At 40.8% G+C, this 19,141-nt stretch overlaps 1 long non-coding RNA gene across 2 annotated transcripts in view; it reads left to right on the top strand.

Moving 5' to 3' along the window:
- The window catches only part of LOC127015770 (uncharacterized), a 272,322-nt gene that overhangs the window by 226,783 nt on the left and 26,398 nt on the right, over positions 1–19,141 (top strand). Inside the window, exon 5 of one of the 2 annotated variants that reach the window (XR_007766373.1) lies at positions 5,222–5,417. The exons of the other annotated variant lie outside the window; for it this stretch is intronic. This is a non-coding gene — a long non-coding RNA (uncharacterized LOC127015770). The remainder of the gene's footprint in view (positions 1–5,221; positions 5,418–19,141) is intronic. 2 annotated transcript variants of the gene reach the window in all.

The following is a 19,141-nucleotide window of genomic DNA, read 5'->3' as shown; positions in this document are numbered from 1 at the left end:
CCTCAGCTCTGTGAGCCTGGAGATCCAGCCAATTTTCCACCTACTTCATTATCAGCTTATTCAGTTCATATCTAACTTAGTTCTAGTTTCAACTCCGGATCAGCTCTGGTTTTCCCAGCTCCGTCCCTGCATGCTTGAGCAATGTCGCTATATTCCCCTCAAGTAGCCCCTCTCTCCTTCCTCCTTCTGTGTGCTTTTTGTGTTTGAACTCAGTCAGGAGTTCCCCACTCTTCCGTGCTGACCCTGTGATGTGCCTTCTCAACTTTCTGCACCTCAGTTTGGTCCATTTTTTGTGCTTTGAGGAGGGTGTCCTGCCATGTCAACTAGCTTGCTTAGGCTTGTTGGCCTCCAGGCCAGTCTCCCATGGGATCCTGCCCAGCAAATCTGTGAATAATCTGAAATCCACTCTCCTAAAGTCCAGGGCTGTGATTCTACTGTTTGTCTTGCTCATTTCTCTCAGGATTTTCAACTTCACAGTGTCATGCTCACTGCAGCTATGGCTGCCCTTGACCTTCACATTTTTGACCAATTCTTCCTTGATTGTAATGGGTCCAGCAGAACACATCCCCTAGTCAGCTCATTGATTACTGGACATATCTACTCCTCCCCGAGCCTTTCCTCTTCACCTGTGTCCCCAGACTTTATAGTTACTCTTGGTATGCTCACCCCTGTCAGTGTCATTGTGCTCACATGAATGAACAGCAAAGAGTAATAGTCCAAGGTCCAGAAAAGTCTCATTAGTGTCCCTGCAACATCCCAGACCAAACATTTATCAAGCAACAAAATGCCTGGGAAGTAAGACAGGTTGGTAGATTGGTTGATCCTTCGCAAGAGAGTATCCAATGGCTATCATCTGCCTCTTCTTCTTCATGCAGACTTAGGCTCAGCTGGCTCTGATGCATCCCTTGATGGGTCTCATTCCTCCTCAGTTGGTCCTGGGGCACCATACGTGTTTTGCAATTGCAGATCTGCAGAGATACAAGGAACGTTTCTTCTGTTGCCAGGAGTCACAAGTTTGAAGCATGACTTGTTCCAACAGCTGAGTTAATAAATAAGCTTTTAGCAGTTTCGATAGCAGAGCAAAGCTGGCATGGGAGAGGTGAAAGAGGAGAATTGTGTTGGGGGCATCAGACCCTGCAAGAACTCTGATGTGTGTTGTTGGGCCAGGAAGACAGAGTGTGGAGAGCATAAGGATGAAGAAACTTCGCAAATCTGGGGAACTACCAGGTGCACTCATTGAGTCCAGTGTGGCTGCTGAAGGGAGGGGATGAGTAAATGAATCTGCTTTCAGGTGCTGAGGAAGATTAGAATTAGGATGGGTATCAGAGAATAAAATAATCTCCAAGCAGTCATTTAAAGCTTTCCTTGCTTATTTCCACACCAGAGAGAGGCAAAATCTCCAAATTTCCCAAGCAACCAGAAATTCCACCAAAATAAAGTCTGATTGAAGAGGTTGAGGAAAATATCATGTATGATGTTTCATTCTGATTTTGCTTACTTTTGTATTTCCCACTGTATGATAAATTAAAATAATTTTGAACAGGAAAATTGAGGAGGAAACCCGTCTTCCTTTCCCTGTGTTTCTAGGTAAATACTAACTTAATTTCAAACTGAAATATAACAGAAAAGGATTTATTTCTGCAAAATGTGTTTCTGTTAATGGTCCATATTATCTGTTGATGAATACCTGAGCAATTGTACTTTAGACTCTCCTCTTGAAAGAGAATGGGATACCTTTACTAGTGTGATGAATATTAAATACTCAGCCTTGAAAGGGGTGTTCTCTGTTATGCCTAAAGTCTCCATAGGCCATGAGGACTGTTTACCCATTTCTACTTCTTTATTTAAATCCTTTGGTGACTGGACTGCGTTCTGGTAAATCTATCTGTAATGTTAGTGGCCTAAACCTGCTTTTTCTTTTTTCTTAACAAAGTGTGGTTGATAAGAGGATGGAGAAAAGAGATATGACTGAAAATGTATGGTGTACTAAAAATGTATCATACATACTTTATGTGTGTATGCTTCATACGTAGTCATCACCACTATGAAATACTAGCTTCTACTTTGTATGTTGTAAACCAGCTTCTTAATAATGAGTTTGTGAGATTTTGCACGTTAGAAGCCAAAGCTTCCCAGAGTTTTTCTAAATTGTAATATTTTTGCATTAAATCACTGAAGATTAGAAAAGCGTCTGTGCCTAAAGAGGGATGCCACTTGGACACAGTGACTTCAATGACATATTGAGTTCTTGAATTGCAACTAAGGCGGCTACTCAGAGTGGTTATCTTAAGTGTTATGTGCTTATAAATTTAAGCAATAAGACTTTGGAAGATTTCGTCAGGGCCCTGCTTCAGCAAAGTCCTTAGTCTTTTGTGTAACTGTAGATAAGGGAACTCATTGCTTGTAATGTATGTACTAATGCAGTTTACTGTTTTCTAGAAACATTTTCAAAACCAGCTCCTGAGTCACTTTGAAGCTAAGGCAACTCCAAAACCTAGCAGTTTGTTGCAAACAGACTGCATTGTTGCAACAGACTGTTACAAAAAAATCACAGTTGACCCCCTGGTTCATCTGAACCTCTTTCTAATGTTTCTTGTAGACTTTTCCCAGACAGTGAGCCCATGAAAAATGGATGTTGCGTTGAAAAAAAACTTACGAAGCATCTAACCACAAGCAAAGTTACAAAACCAAATCCACCTTAAGGGGAAATGAGAAACAAAACCAAAAATCTAAGCCTGGGTCATAGTGTTGCTTTTCTGTATCGCACACTCATTATGAAGGTAGCTTTTACTTAACCTCTTAGTTCTCACATCACTCATGTTAATGGCCAAGTTTCTGATACTGGTAACATTTATCAACTGATCATCTGTGACTCCATGAGTCACTGTCTCCAGGCTTGACATAAACCACTCAGACTCTGTGCTAGGGTCACCTGGACTTTGTCACTATTTAACAATTGAAAAGGAGCAGTATTTTCTTAAAGCGCAGGCCAGACCCTCCAGTGATGTAAATGAGCACAAGAGAAGCAAAGTCAATAGAGCACTGACGTTTCCTAGCGCTCCAAGGCAGTTGAGCAAATGGTGAAGCTCTGTTTTCCCTCTGCGCTTTCTTTTCTTTGCTCATTTGTTCCTTTGCTCTCTTCAGTTAAATCAAAGATACCTAGATACATGGAGTAGGTGAAAAGCAGCTGTCGGTTTATTGCATCCGAATACTAGGATGCACTGACTATATAATAGATGAAAAATTTTGGGCTGTTCATCTTTTGCTCTGCCTCTAATGTAAATCTAGAAGTAATGACAAGATTATTTGTTTTTCTGCTTTTAAAGAGAAGGCCTTCTGAATGCAGAGAGTGGTTATCTTGGTGCTTTTTTACAGAGTATAGAAAGGTAATGTAGGAATAGCACATAGGAAGGAAGTGTCTTATTTACCCTGCTTTTTAATGTAGTGTTGCATTTTGGCCATGCAAATGTTATAACTCTGTGTAGAAGATTTGATTTCTTAAGAGGCAGAACATTCAAATTAGGCCCATGGCTAATTCTTTCCCATGCCTGCGTCTGTGAAAAAAATTCTGTGGAAAGAGGGAGAAATGAAAAGGCACTATCTCTTTACAGACAATTCACCTCTCACTTCTTGTGCAGTTTAAAGTCTGCATCAAACCTGGGACCTGCAAACTGCCATTGCCCTCTTCACATAGGCTGCAACCTACTGCACCGCTTGCATACAGCTAGTAAAGTTATAGGTAGAAGAGGGCCCGACTGCAACATGGGGGCCAAGGTTTATCAGGGAGCCAGAGCCATTGACAAAACTGTGTTTTAATTCAGTCCTGTTCTTGGCAGCTAGTTTGAGAATACATACAGACTTTTTCCAGGTCAGTGGGGCTCCAAGTCCGAGGAAGTAAAAAATGCATGCTTGGTGAACTTCTTGAAAATTGCAGTTCTTGTGTTCCTGACCCAGTAAGTAAAAGATATTGATGAAGTTCAGAAATTTATAGTAGGGGAACTTTCATCCAAGTGCCCGACGTATATTTCTTTAGTACATGAAGTATTTAAAACATTAGACTAGGCCAGGAGAATCAGACCACTGACTCAACGCAGAGAATTTCTCGTTGTCAAAACACTGTCTGAAACTTCTACTGGGAATTTAGTACTGCTGCTAGTGTGCAGCTGCTGGTTAGCCAAAGGACATGCTTATCCATGTGTGTCTGCTACTCTACTTCAGTCCTGCCCTGAAATACTATGTCCCAGGATCTATTTCTGGATCAATGGCAGAAGTCACCAAACAATCGTTTCAAATTATTCTGTTGACCGAATGAAGGCTTAACTCTCCTCTAAAGACAACAAGGCCAATGTAATGTTGAATGCTGTAATTAGCTCCATATGTTTTAAGGCATTAGGGTAGAGTGAAATGACCAGAAGTACACTAATAAATAAAGACCATATCCTGGTATTGATCTGTATGTGGAACTCACCTCTGAAATCAATAGGGAAGCACTGAAAAAAATCAATGGCAGGATGTGACCCTTAGATAAGCTAGTTTCAAATAATTCTGTCTCTCTACTACAAGAAGACAGGTTACTTTGTGTTATCTAAGCCCTCAAACATCCTCAAGAAGTTTGGGAAATAGGAAAAAGCCACATGGAAGGGAACTGATATAGAAAGATTTACATGACAAAATACTTGTGTTTTGTAAGACCCCGACTAGTCATTGCTTTATAATATCAACTCTCTGGATGAAACATTTAAATGGTTTCTTGTAATTGAGACTGGAAGTCTCTGAGAATACCTTGGGGAAGAGTGAGTGATGTAGTAAAAGGAACCAGTGTTTACGTGCACTTCCTGCTATAGCATTATCGATAACCTTGCCCTGCGTTGTAACATGGGGAAAACTCTACAGAAATTAGACCTTCAGGCAATTGCTCTGCATGAGAAGTCAGCCATGTGTTGAAGAGAAAATGGAGCTAGGAAGCTCAAGGGACACAGCATACCGTCTTTTCTGAGATCTGGTTTTGACAGATGAGCACAGTGAAGTGTGGTTATTTTTCCTCTGCTGGATATCAAAAAGGCCTGTTTTTGCAACACATAGGTTATGTTTCTGGGCTGTGTTTGTTTGTGTTAGATAAGTGCTGTGTGGGATCTTCTGAAGCACAAGACTGCAAACAGGGGCCTCACTGAAGCACGTTACAGCTCCCTTCAGGCTCACAAACTTGATTTCTTTCCTTCAGAAACCAAAGTGAAGGGATGGGCATATGGACGCCTGGATACCTGTCTAATATGGCATCAAGATGCAGCTGAAACTTACACCCAGACCTAAGTGTGCCAGTCCTGGCTAACTAACTTTGATGCTCCCATGACCTGAATCAACAAATAGCTTAAAGATGGCTGCATGGATACTCCTCTCACTAATTGTTTTCTACTGATGTGAGTATTCAAAAATTTTTTATTTGCTGGGAGAGAAATCCTCAAGCAAATGTTTCTTGGAGCGAGAAGAACTAGTTTTGATACCCCGAAGTTTTTATGTAGGCTTACTCTGATGAACTTTGTAAAATTCTAGTAATTTGGTATGAGGCATGCTTAATGTCAGCTAAAAAGAATTGCTATAATGTGGAGAAAATTGTAGATTTGAACCTGAAAAAAAAAGGAACCAAAGGCATTTACCCAAAGAGTTTCTGTCTTCAGAATAACTCTCTTTACTTGCCCTTGCTTGTCTTCTGTCTTTTTTTTTAAATTGCATGCGCATTTAATGCATGTGAAATGTTTCACATTGCCAGACATGGTATAAGCCTGCACTCAGAGCCTTGTGGACTTCTTGTTCCTAATATTGGAAGATGTAATCTAGCCAAAATCCCCTCTAGATGGCTCCGATGCTTTCATTACGTTACCAATCTTTGCTTAGATCCTTGTCTGACTCTTTTCCCTATCTGTAGCTTTGTTCTCATTTAGAACTGTAGGTTTGAAGGTTCCTATTTCTTTTTATCCATGAAGGAGATCTATCTCAGTAATACAAGCTTTTGCATGCTGCCCCATTAGTGTCTCATCTTAATCCATGCCTTAAGGGTCCAAATCTAGGGAGGATAGAATAATTCAGTCTCCATACAGATCTTGGACTCTTCTCAGACTGTGCCAACAAGTGTGCCAATTAAAATTGTGTTTTCATGACATTGCAAGCCAGCCCATTGCAGAGAATGTGGATGAATAAAATGGATTTATGATTTAGGTTTCAGAAAAAGAATGATTTTCCCTCCAAAATTATCTGACTTGTATCATGTCATTGTTCACAATTTAGTCAGAACCTGGAATGCTACCTTCAGATTATGGAAGTTGGCAAAATTCATAACCTGGCAAAAGGGAAAATATTCACATAACTCTCGGCAAGAAACCAAATCAAACTATGCTTTTTAATTGCAGGTGAGTAAAGCACTCTTACATTTCATACAAATAACGTCAGCACTCTCCTGCTCTGTGATTGATGGGATGTTTTAAGTGGAGTGCTTTAATTCAGCACAGCTGGACGTCTCTTGTTGGATTCCCCTCCTAGTCTAAGAAATTTTTGGTTTTAGATGTATTGGCAACAACTTTCCCTGTTAAGGCTGAAAAATATCCCTCAAGAGAGTAGATGTTGAATTGTCAACTCTTTGCTCGGTCAATATCTCTGCTAATGAAAACTAGGGATTACTGTTCGGTTGTTTGTTTGTTTTTTTGAACCAATTCACTTGGTCTTCAAGGTCTTGTTTGAGCTTTTGGATTGAATTGTAATGGTCTGTCACGAGTAAGATGTCTGTAGCCTAAGTGCTTCCTCACAGTACTTTCAAAAGGAGTTTTTCCTTTCCCAGGATCTCTGCCATTTTGTTGCTTCCTGTGGCTAGGATTAAGCAGCTGGCTGCAGACTTTGGAGACCTTAGTAGAATTCCCCACATTCCTTTAACCCACGTGCGTGGCAAGTGGCAGAGGAGGGCTCCTGTGGGGGTCATAGGAGAGTGCTGATAGGGAAAACCACACATTTAGCTTGTGTAGATGCTTGAGAACCTAGCCTAAATCCAGTACAGATTTGAAGAAGGGGATTGTGCAGCACTAGCATACAGTCCTTCATACCATGTGCAGGCCACAGTGCTTTGCCAAGCCAATAAAGGGTATCTAGGAAAAGAAAACTGCTGGGTGTTTTGAGAGAGGAGGAAGACTTTAAACCATTTCTATTAAGCTTCCAAAAGGGAGGACTTTAACTGTTCAGCAAGTGGAACAAAAGGCAGGATTCTTTGAGGATCTTACCACGCTACTAACCAGTGCAGCCGCTCCCTCACTGCCCGCCTGCTCCCAGTGGGGTGGGGAGGAGAGTTGGGAGAGAAGGTAAAACTTGTGGGCTGAGATAAGAACGGTTTAATAACTAAAGTAAAATAATACTAACAAAGGGATTGAGAAAAATGTATTAGCAATATCAATTGTGGCATACCATTTGGCTGCCTTTGGCTCCAGTTCGTATTGAAGTTCTAGCACGTGCGGCACGGCAGCACTCAGCGGCGGTGTGACTTCATTCAGGCCATGACAGTCTACTGCTAGTCTCCACTCTCCGTAGACTTTCACGCTGGCCGTATGGGGCTGTTAAAAGGTGAGCGAGTCCCACTGATCGCTCCTTGGCTCTCCAGTCGATGAATCAGGGAGTCTCGGTATGATATTGCCGCTGGTGCACCGTTGTGGTAGCAACTGGCACCTGTTGTTCTTCAACCCTCAGCAACCCCACCACCGAAGGGTTCTCAGAGAGACTGGGCAAGGTGGACAGTTGTTCAATTTCCTTCATCTCCGAGGCAGCTATACCAAAGGCCCACCAGTACCCTTTTGGGTCCTTGAAATGCCCTCTCCTAAGGTAGTCTATGCCAAGGATGCATGGAGCCTCTGGGCCAGTCACAATGGGGTGTTTTTGCCACTCATTCCCAGTTAGGCTTATTTCAGCCTCCAATACAGTTAGCTGTTGAGATCCCCCTGTCACCCCAGAAATACAAATAGGTTCTACCCCTTTATAGCTTGATGGCATTAGGGTACACTGTGCACCGGTGTCTACTAGAGCTTTATACTCCTGTGGGTCTGATGTGCCAGGCCATGAGATCCACCAGTGCATTCTGGATTAGTCCATGGCAAATGGTGGGGCTGTGTTTCCACCCCAAGAGTTCATTTAAACTAGGCATATATCCACTTAGCGTATTAAGTTCCCTAGCATCAGACTCACATGGATTTATTTACAGTCTCTGACTAGAATCAACATGAGCTTTCAGAGCCCTGGAGTACATAATAACAGGAAAATCGTGGCTCTAGTTAAACACATCCCCAGGGAAAGCCTGGTAAACGTCCAGGGTAGTGATTAGGAAAGGTTAACTTATGATGTGACAAGGAAAGTAGTACAACTTAGATAACACTAATAAATGACACCGGTGCCGAAAAAAGATAGATTATTCTGATGTGTTCTGTTAAAAAAGAAATAAATAAACCAAACAGTTTTTAGAGGAATATCCTGAATCTATCTGTGACTATGTACAGTCACTTACTATCCTAGCATGTCGATTTGGATGTCTATGTGTGGAAAATGTATTACAGAACGAATTATTTAATATATAAGGAATCATCTGGTGTGCTCCATGCAGGACAGAACATTATATAAACTTCCAATTTGTGCAGCTGTCATGAGTGAGCACCCACAATGCCGTTTATATTGGAGGAAAATACCAGTAATAGAAAGCATTTACTGAATGACTGAAAACGCATTTGCAAGGGAGAGACAATTTTCTCTTTGCTCTGCTTGGTTTTATGCTCCATACATTGTAATCCTTAGATTATGGAGTTAGTAAATTGAATTGTGGGGACTTTTTGCCGTAAACAAGCAAAACCCTAAACTTCCAACATTAAAAAAGCCCTCTTTTTCAAGGATTAGCCATTTTGTTATTGTTCATTTTCTTATGTTAGAATTTACACCATAATCTTCTTTCCTTCTGCTTCAGTTATATTATTATTGCTGTGTTTCTGGCAAATATGTATTTTTAGACTTTATTCCTTGTTATGTTGCAAGCTCTCAGTATTGTACAGGCTTTCGGATATGCTCTCCCTCTCATACAGTGATCTGAAGTACAGATTTCAGTGGTAGAGTTCATAATGACAAAAATCAAGCAACACTTCAAAATTTGGGATCTAAATAGTTCTGTCTTGCTCGGTAGTTGAATAATTGCTCAGTATTTGGGACTTCCTGTTACTCTGATGGACTCAGCATGTCTGTTCAGCGCCAAGGACTGTGGTGCACAGATATCTGATCTGACTCTGAGAAATCCTGGTTTGTCTATGCAGTGCTGTCTGGAAACTGTAGAGCTGGTCTCACAACCCGAGCAGAGCCCTGCACCGACACACTCCTCTGGCATCCAGTTTGGCAATTAGTTTAGCTGCTGTTTGTTTGGGTGTCACTGTATTACGCTCCGCTACACTGTGTAGACATACTCAAGTTGTGTCTTTTAGGGGAGTTGATGGAGACATGTCTTAGCACAATGAAAAACAGAGACTCCTTACTGATGCAGTGAGATCCTGTGGGTATCTGTAAAAAGCTCTGTTTCCTCAGGTCTGTTCTTGAAGTCTGAAACAGATGTTTTATTACACTTTCACTGACTCTAAGGAAAAAAATCTCTCCACTTCAGCAGGAAGATGAGGCCTCCTGACAACAAAATTTTTGTTCCAAATAAAATAATGTGTATTCTATGGCACATAAAGAAAAAGCTACTCGAAATACTAACTAGGGAGACGCTTTCTCCACCTCTTCCATAATGGATAAACAATATTTGCCTGGATGATGCTATTATAAATCATCCATCTATTATGCAATGATGCCAAAATGTTAAAACTTGAGTGTTTATATCCAGAGTAAGCTAATGTTCAGCAGGGTCTAACATACATGCTTTACACCGTAGTCTACAAGATGTCTCACTGAAGTGTAAGCAGCTGACCATATGGTATGTCCCTGACTCCTTTCTGGATTCAGGCACTTAGTCTAATTTTGGCAGTCAGTGAGATTTAAAGACCTCAATATCTCTGAACATCAGGCCAATTCTTCAAGGCTTGCACAGGCATAACAAGATTTGTATCACAAATAAGAAGCTGGCTACAGACGTAGTTACCAGTCGAGAAGGTCTCTGTTACATTACCATAGGTATGTACCTATGGTTGCTTTCTTTCTGGCACAGTTTCTTATTGCTACTCTTACTCTTCTTCTGATAAAATGGTAAGGATTTCAGCATGTTTGCCATGTTAATGGCATTCTCAGTATTGCTATGTGAAGCATAAATAGGCACCTAGGGCAGCTGCCAGCCTTGTTAGGACCACAGTCTTTCACAGAGGCATTGCCATAGAGGTGATGGATCCAGCTACCGTGGGGAGCTCCTGGGCAGCTCCTGTCTGAAGTGGCTCTTTGCACAAACCCCAGATCCCACCCGACATATGGGGAGCACAGCCAGGTGGTGCCTGACTGGGCTGTGGGAAACTAGGGCTTTCCCTGTGGAATTTTTTCCAGGACAGCTTTCAAGGTATCCCCTCGTGCCCAAAGTGCTGCCATTTCTCTCTTTCTTGAGCTGTGTTGTCTGGACAGGGAAGCAGTTCAAAACAAATTGGCTTCTTGTCTGGGCTCCAGGAGGCTGATGATCTAAAATACAAGAAGAAAAAGAATAGCACCATAAAAAGATGTGCTTTTCAGCCAGCTAAAAATGAACATATTTGCCACTGAGACCAAACAAAACCTGTGTTTTTGTTTTTATCAATCAGCTTCATTTACAGGATACATGAACAGGCTTCATTTACATAAAGGTGCAAAGTTGAGAAGAAAAAAAATCAATTCCGTATAAACTTCTCAGGAAAAAGATACCTTTTCAGTTTTGCTATATGATGAGAGAATCACTAAACCAGAGCAAAACACAGAAAAAGGATGTATCAAATCTGAGGACAGTTACTGTAATGCCCAAGCTTTTCCTTTAATTCATTTAATTAAGATGATGTTTGTAGTTTGTAATACGAATTTATTTTTTTTCTCAACTGGCTGCAGTCAAAGCTATGACTTTCTATGCAGTGAACTGAAGCTAGAATCCTATGTGGTTCAGCCAGTTAAAAAAACTAAAATTACTTTCTTCCCTCCTGCTCTTCCAAGCTTTCTTCTTTGCAGATGGCAGAGGACAATATGCTGGGTCTGCAATAACACTGACTCAAAATTCCTTGCTAATTGTAAGATAACTTCCTAAAGATTGCAAGCAAAAGGAAGTCAGAGAACAAAGCAATGTCAAGTATGCACATGTCACAACACAATGTGCTGATTCCAAGCCTTTGGAAACATGCTGAAAGACATGTCTGGAAAAAAAACCAGGGAAGTGCTTCCACGCAGTCTTTCAACATGAAAACAACAGCTGAATGTGCCTGTTCCCACCAGGAAAAAATACCCTGAAATAACAAAAGGTGCTGGAAAGCTAGAAATGAAATCATCGGATGGCGAGTATGCTCTTTTGTCTGTTCCTAAAATTTACATAGACTGTACTTCCACTACATTGTAAATCAAGGGATCAATCTGGAGTAGTGTTTGACTGCGAGGTGCCAAGAAGACCAAGAAAAATGGAATGTATAAACAGGTCTCTCTTACAATGAAGGACTAGTAGAACAAAACAGAAGTAAAGCAAACAAAGGGCCACACTTTCAGATAATGTATCTGCAGGAATGCAAACTCTGTGCATTCCTGATCACTCCTGTAGGTACTGAAGGTACAAAAGACACACTCTTGAGGAGAATGGCATACACAGTGTTTCTTTGTGAAACAGAGCCTGCATACATTCTCTTCATAACCACAGGTAAATCTTTGCATCATTGGTGTACTCTGAAGATGTAAGTGTTTTCAATTAGGTCTGTCACTGTTGGGTTGCTGAGTCCAATTTTCTGTCATCTTAAGAGCTAAGGGTTGAGTAAATTCCAGGGGAAAATTATGGGATCCCAGTGAAAGATGACATGTACAATACAAATGAAACACTGCATGCATCTGACTTAAGTTGTTACAAAGTATCGCCTCCAAAACCAGAGGGATATCGTACATAAATGCAAATGAAGCAACATTCAGTAATGAACAATGGTGTGACTAGGCATTTTTCTTTCAAAGCTGACAGAAGGAAACAAAATTATCCCTAGTTTCTGCAGGCAGAAACAAATACCGAGATGAAAAGCAAGTTGCCTAACATTGCATGTCAGCTCAGGAATAAATTCTCCATCTTCAGATTCTCAAGTGACTTTATAAAACTTCCTTTTTGTTAACTGCCGAGCCCCAAAGAGCACTTATGACAAGCGCACCTGAAAGGCTTGTTTTGCATTCGGTGCTTCTACTTGTGCTCCCAGAGATACATGCCATAAAATGACCTCAGAGTTTGTTAATGTTTCCTACAGTGGGCATAATATGCATGAAAATGAAAACCCAACTGTACTTTAAGCAAAAGTTATTTAGGTACATTTTACCAAAATTTTCCAGAGATATGTTAAAATACAGCATAAATATTTCTGCCAAATATAGAAAAAGTGTTTCTGTGATTATAAAGGCTGAACATGGAATAAGCTGAGAAACTGTTTATTTCCCCTGGCTGCAAACTGTAGTATCTCTCTCAAAGCTATTTGTCTGTTGTCAGTGTACTTTTTGGGATTCAGGTCTTTCTTGCTGTTTCTAATTTGGACTCCAACTGTATGAAGCACCATTTAAATTTGGTGTTCAGCTGTCTTGCATAGATTTTCATGCAATTAATGGATTTCTCCTTCCCTCTTGGGCTAAACTGGGAATATCTGACTCTGGGTCTCAATATAGCAAGTTCATGGAAAATGTGGCTTCTTTTGAACCAACAATATTTTTTTTTATTATTTGTGTAAACAAGAACCTGACCAGACTGAGCCTTCTATTTTTTTAATTTCACTGCTTGCCATACAGTTTAGTAGCTTAATATTCTGCGCTGTGGTCTGTTAGGATTCCAGGACTTTATGTCTACATTGTGTCTATATAGGCAATAAAATTTGCAGCAGTTGCCAGTCCCAGGCAGGCTCTCTACGTAGAGAGCATCATGCTGGAGGACTGGTGTCTGCACTGGGGATTTAACGCTAATGCCCATGTGTGCAACTTCACCTTACCATCATGAGGCAAAGAACTTTGCATCAGCAGTGACCTTGAGAGCATGCCACAACATGCCAAGTATAGACACTAAGGAAATTCATACTAAAAAGAAACCCTCTGCCATAGTCAATCACTACTGTAGATGCCCTTTGAGGCTGAGACTATGCCTGACTGTAACACAGCCAAATGAGGGAGTGAGATACTCTGTTACTGCTGTGCATGGCCACATAAAATTTGGGAGCTGGCAGGAGCAGGCGGGTAATGAGGCACATGAAACTGGTAGGCAATGAAGGGAAAGAGAGATGGGGAATGCACCTTAAAAAGGGCTTTTGGCTTGCACTTTTGTTGGGCCTGCCAGAGGTTTCGAAATAATGCAAAGGAAGAGCCTGTTGTCCTGGGTGCAGTATTCTAGCAAATTGCTTTTCCAGGACCAAGGGAATAGTGTCTGTCATCATAATTCCTCCTCTCAGACCCCTGCAGAAATGAATTGAAAGCTAACTTTAGCTAAAAAAAAAGAAAAAGAAAAAGAAAAAAAAAGAAAGGAAATACGAAGGTTAAACCCAAGCACTATTATACTGTCCAAAAGCACTGAAGAGATTGTAGCAGGTGGTCCCACCACCTGTGCTTGTCTACTTCCATTCCAAATAATCTCCTTATCGAATGCACGGAGGAGCAGACACCCGGGAGGGTCCCACAGGAAGAGCAGTGGCTGAAAAACAGAGTGACTAACCAGAGAGATAGGAACCTGCAGTGCAGGGAATACATAACTTGGGGAAGGCAAAACAGAGTGAAAAACACTAGAGACAGATCCTTGTCTCATTTACAGCTTGTCTATCTACAGCAATGCTGCTGGCTTCAGGGGCAGCCCTTCGCATTTATGTCATGTTGGTAATGGATGGGAGGTAAGAGATCCTGCAATTCAAATGTATAAGCTACCACGTTCTAATGGCTTGCAGAGAAAAAGGCCAATCAAACAATGCTTTTATAATAGCACCTATTTTCTTTATCCTTCCTCAATTGCTACAGGAAATGCTTTAATTTAATAGAGTAAGTGGATGCATTGCATGAATTCCAAATGGGACGCTAACAACGTAATGATCCCTACCCTCTGCATTGCAGGGAGGACTGTGGTTTGTTTCTCAGTGGGCTGCACCTACAATAGCTTTTTATGACTGTCAGACTTTGACTAAAAGAAAACAAAGCGCTGGCTGAAAAAGAAATAACAATAAAGACCATTCCTGTCATGTATCTGAATATTCCCTTTCACTGATTCTTTTCTGTGCATGAAGTTTCTTAGGTAAATATAGCTAGAAGGGGAAAGGTACCTCAAAGGAGCCCGCTATTGCCAGCATGCATCCTCGCATTCAAGTGAGATCTTTTGAAGTGAAAGCGTTCTCAAAGTTGAGGACTTCTGTGTCAAGCTGCCTGCTGGGCATGACACACACCCTGGAGCTGATGGCTCTACCTTTTCACAAGCTGTTCTTTAGCAGAGCGAAGTTCTTGCTCTTCATGTGGCAGCCAGTATTTCCTTTTCGTCAGGTCTGCTCACTGTGGTGCGGCATTGCGCTGACACGGCTAAATGGCTTCTCAGGTGGGAGCCAGCTTGGTACTGCTTTGCCACCTTCCACTTTGCACCCAGGAGTGGTCCCTGAGTTCCTTGCAAATTTTACATCTAGGTCCAAAGGCTTCCAGAGCTTCCTGCCTGCACCATGCAGTGCAGAATAATCTGTGATAACGTTTTATGAGATTGAGTATGCAATCCTCGCTACTTTTCTTCCATCTGTTCCTCATTGACAGGACATTTTTCTGTCCTGTAAGGATCAGCTTGGTAACAGCCCTGATGCTAGATTTGCTGTTCTGGGAGGTCCAGCTGTTAGTCCTGGATGTTCCTTAATCCCTTCTCTATTTTAGCAACACAAGAGGATACGGACAAAAGTGAGGCCTGTTGAAACCCATCAGAAGGTTGACTGACACCCTGGGTAAGGGTGACAGACCCCAGGATCCACATTTTCCATCATGATAATTATCCATAAAAATGAACACTGTAGGAGGGCTAATCCCCAAACATCCAGCATAGCTTCTCCAAGCTTTAGTGGTTTGTCCTGTTGTAGCATTGCTTTGTATTGTTTTTTCAATGAAGGTACCTTCATTTTGGATTTAACACTGTCGTCTCAAAGTAAAGTATTGTTCACCTTGATCGCTGTTTGGCTGGTTCATTTTGAGCAATGCTTTTGAGATCCTTGAGTGAAATATTCTGAGTTAAAAGAATAGTACTGCAGTTTTCTTTCATGAATCAGAAAGACTTCTTTCATTTCTTGCATGATGTTGTCAGGACAACAGTGTCCTAATTGCACCTATACTGTTCGCCACAGCAATATTTCGGAGAATGACAATGTTTTGGAGCAACTTTTGTTATGGAAATATTTACAAACCTGAGCAGGTTTTTTTTTTTCTTTTTTTTTTCTTTTTTTTTTTCTTTTTTCTTTTTAATGTATTTAAAATCTGTAAGTAAATATTTATTCCTGGCTAGAAATTACTTGATATTTAACATGTAGAGCAGGAGGCATTTTTTTGTTCATATGACTCTCAGAATACCCAGGCTTTGTGCTAACTTTTGAACCAAAAGTGCCACATATGCAGAAGAAGGACTAAGGTTCTAGAAGTGTAAAAGTCAGGAAATGAAAAGCGATGACTCTCTGCAACCGTGGTGCCTCAGAAATATATGACATTTTCTGTTATTCTGTAGGGCGATGACTTTATACCTTCATATATTTACACAGTGTGGCCAATTTTATAGTAACTTTTCATTCATCAATTTGGCACTTTTACAGTCTCAGCTAGCATTGCACTTAACATGCTTTTTTAATATTTGATTTCCTTGTCTAAATCCATAAAACAAAGACAAGAGAGATTAAAATAACAAGAACTACATTGACTTAAATTCAGTTCAAAGGTTACGCTGGCTTCTGCTGTATGCTTTTAGCAGAGAAGGAAGAAGTTTGTTGGTGAATGAAGTAGCAGAAATGCTTGTGCTCTCTCCTCTTGTGAAAGGGTCATGTCAGAACAGGACAGGCCTAGAAGGACTTGGCGTGAAGAAGTGGCAGCAGTGTTGGTGGCAGCTTCTTCAGACCTTCTCCTTCCTGGAAATGTGTAATCCTGTTGATCAGAAGGCTTTTCATTGTAATACTTAAGGTTCCTGTCAATATGAATCTTCCTTAGGAATTCTGAGCAGGCTCTCAAAACTGGGTAGGAAGAAACAATTCATATTGCTATGAATCTAGTTTGAGGACTTTGATAACTGGAGTAATTAACAAAAGCAGCAAAATGCGTGTGGTAAGATTCAGATCAGGGCAGCAATAATTTTTGTTTCAGTGTTGTCATTTCCATATTGATCACAACACTGGCCAGAAAACAAGGGAAAAACCAACTTTTATATAAAGTTTCTGCCGACTCCACTCCAGGCCCATAGCGATTCTTCCCATTTCAGGAAGAGCATCCTTTTCCAGATGACTCCTAATCTTCTTTCTTCAACTCAGGTAAATAGAAAGCTGTTCTGTGGCAATAAAGGCTCAGTAACCACACTAGAATTAATTTTCATCTATATATAAAAGCCATCCGAAGATGTGACCTGCCAGAAATTCTGTGCTAAGGTTGCAAAGCCCAGAACTTAAATGTTAGGAAATGTCTTATTCATAGCTGCCAAAAGAACCTTAATTCAGCTCCTTTCTCTGTTAAGATATAGTCTTTAATTGCATAATCACATACTATTTTTTCCAAGGGACCTCTGTCTCACTCAGGGCACAGGACCTACCAGAGGGCTGAGTAGAGGTTATGCAGGCACACATAAATCTGCCACTTCCTAATTTAGCTGTCCTTGACTTTGCAACCTAAATAATTTTCCTTTCAGGGAGATACATTTTTTTTTTTTTTTCCTTAAATCATGCTAGAGGAGCCTTCTGTAAATGGTTTCCTTTGGTGGGACTTTGGACATCAGCTTGCGAAGGCTCCTAAGGGAGACATAGTTAAGAAATGGATAATCCAGTAAACACAGCCTCCATGCATTTTAAACATGCATAGACTAACACTTCATTTGCTCTCAGTTTGGAGTGTCACATGGTGTTTCAAGTGCTAAAAGATTTACTATGGTTTATGGCTCAAATATTTCTGACTCAATTTGTCGTTTAGCACCAAACTCCCCTGTCCTGCAGCACACTCAAAGGCTAAAGGGCATTGAAGCATTCTCCTGCTTAACTGCCCATGGATTGGAATAGCTCTCATGACCTTTTTATTGCTGTTGGGATCTTTTATGAAATTAATTATTAAAATGCAAGGCCTCAGGCCTATCTGTGACGTAATGCTTGAGGTTTTCAGCGCAAAACCAGAATCCCTCAGTCGCAATAATTTTTATACATTAATCAGTTTCTGCTTGAAAAGAGAGGTCCTTCAGTATAATTTTGCTTTTTTAATCAGCCTTATTACCATTTTGCTCTTCTGCAAAGCACTATGAACTGAGCGCATTTCCATTAAATTTCAAAGTACATCTTAGTCTTTACGACTGGATGTTACTTTTAAAACACGCAAGTTCTGGCAGGTATGACCTCGGGTGCAAACATAACTTTGTTTGCTAAGAATAAGCTATTTAGCTATGTAGCTTTGATTATGGTTCCATAATTAAAGCGCTTGGACACTAGTACAGTGAATGGGCTGAAGCTACAGGTATAATGAGCAGGAAACAGAAACACAGATAAGAAGAATGAAGTTTGAGGAGTAGGTTGTCATATCCAAATTCTGCTAACCTCGTAAATGCCAGAACATCTTCCCGAGTCATTTTGAGTCAGCCTTCAGACAGGTAAGTGAGGAGGATGTTACCACAGTGGAAGACTTGGAAAGAAGAACAAGAAGGTGGTTCTTGTTTGTCAACCCAACCTTGGCTTGCACTGAATGTTAAGTGCAACTGAACGGTTATCAGAAAGAGTCCTTCAGTCCAAGAGGCTTGTGTTTAATAGGTGGCCAAGTCAGCGGGTTTGTAATTTGTAGAAAGACTTTGCTACAGAATTGCATATCAGTCTATCAGAACAATAATTATTGAGTGGCAAATGCATTTTAAGGCCTTTTAGTGGCAGCTCCACAACTGATCCTACAAACAGAGATCTATTACAATCCAGGTTTTCATGCCTTCAGCAAATGCTGGCTTTGAGTAAGAATTCAGCTGTGGAACACTGAAAATACGGATACGTGTCTGGGCTGTATAATAGATGAGCAGTCTGAGGCAACACTGAAAGAATCCTTCATTTTTCTCTTTCCAATTTCTCCCCATCTGGGTTTACTAGATTACCCAACAAATATGAACTAATATTCTAGTCTGCAGAGAGTTCTCCCCATGTTTGGAGGAACTAGGGATTTCATAACAGTTTTATGAGATGAGTTTAGAGTTGCTTTTTGGAAATGTGTTTTTAAACAGAGGATGTGTTTTATCTTTCTTTAGGACATATTTTCTTGATTTAACTGGCGGGGGTTCATATTTTTTGAATAATTTAAGCAGTGTGGATCCAGGGCCCAAATTGTGTTGACCTTAAATATAATCCTGGTGAAGGGAATGTGGAAATAGCGAAGAGAAGTTAAGTTTTGTGTTGAAGACCAGGGTCAGTGAGAAATACTTCAGCTGTTATGCTATCCTGATTTAGAAGGCAAATGAAAGGCTTCTGTGCATCGTATTGACATGATGTGACTGAATGAATGCAGATGCATCATGATCTGAAGTCTGCTAAACTTGTGTTTGGAGGGGTGTGAATATATAAGAGAGAGTCTGTTCCTGGGAGAAGCCAACCACTGGTTCTGGAAAGATCCCAGCAAATCACAGTGAAGTTGTGCAACTAATCTTTATTGCTAGAATGTGGTACAAAATAAGATGATTTACCAGTTTATTCAGAGTTTCTGAGCACAACAGACATTAGCGGTTATCACCGGAACAGGGCCCAGGAGCTGCCCTAAAGGCTCAGACAAA

This window comes from Gymnogyps californianus, chromosome 4, assembly GCF_018139145.2.
Source record: "Gymnogyps californianus isolate 813 chromosome 4, ASM1813914v2, whole genome shotgun sequence".
NCBI classification, from domain to species: domain Eukaryota; kingdom Metazoa; phylum Chordata; class Aves; order Accipitriformes; family Cathartidae; genus Gymnogyps; species Gymnogyps californianus.
Note: the sequence above shows the minus strand (reverse complement) of the source record. Positions and strands in the feature narration are given on the sequence as shown.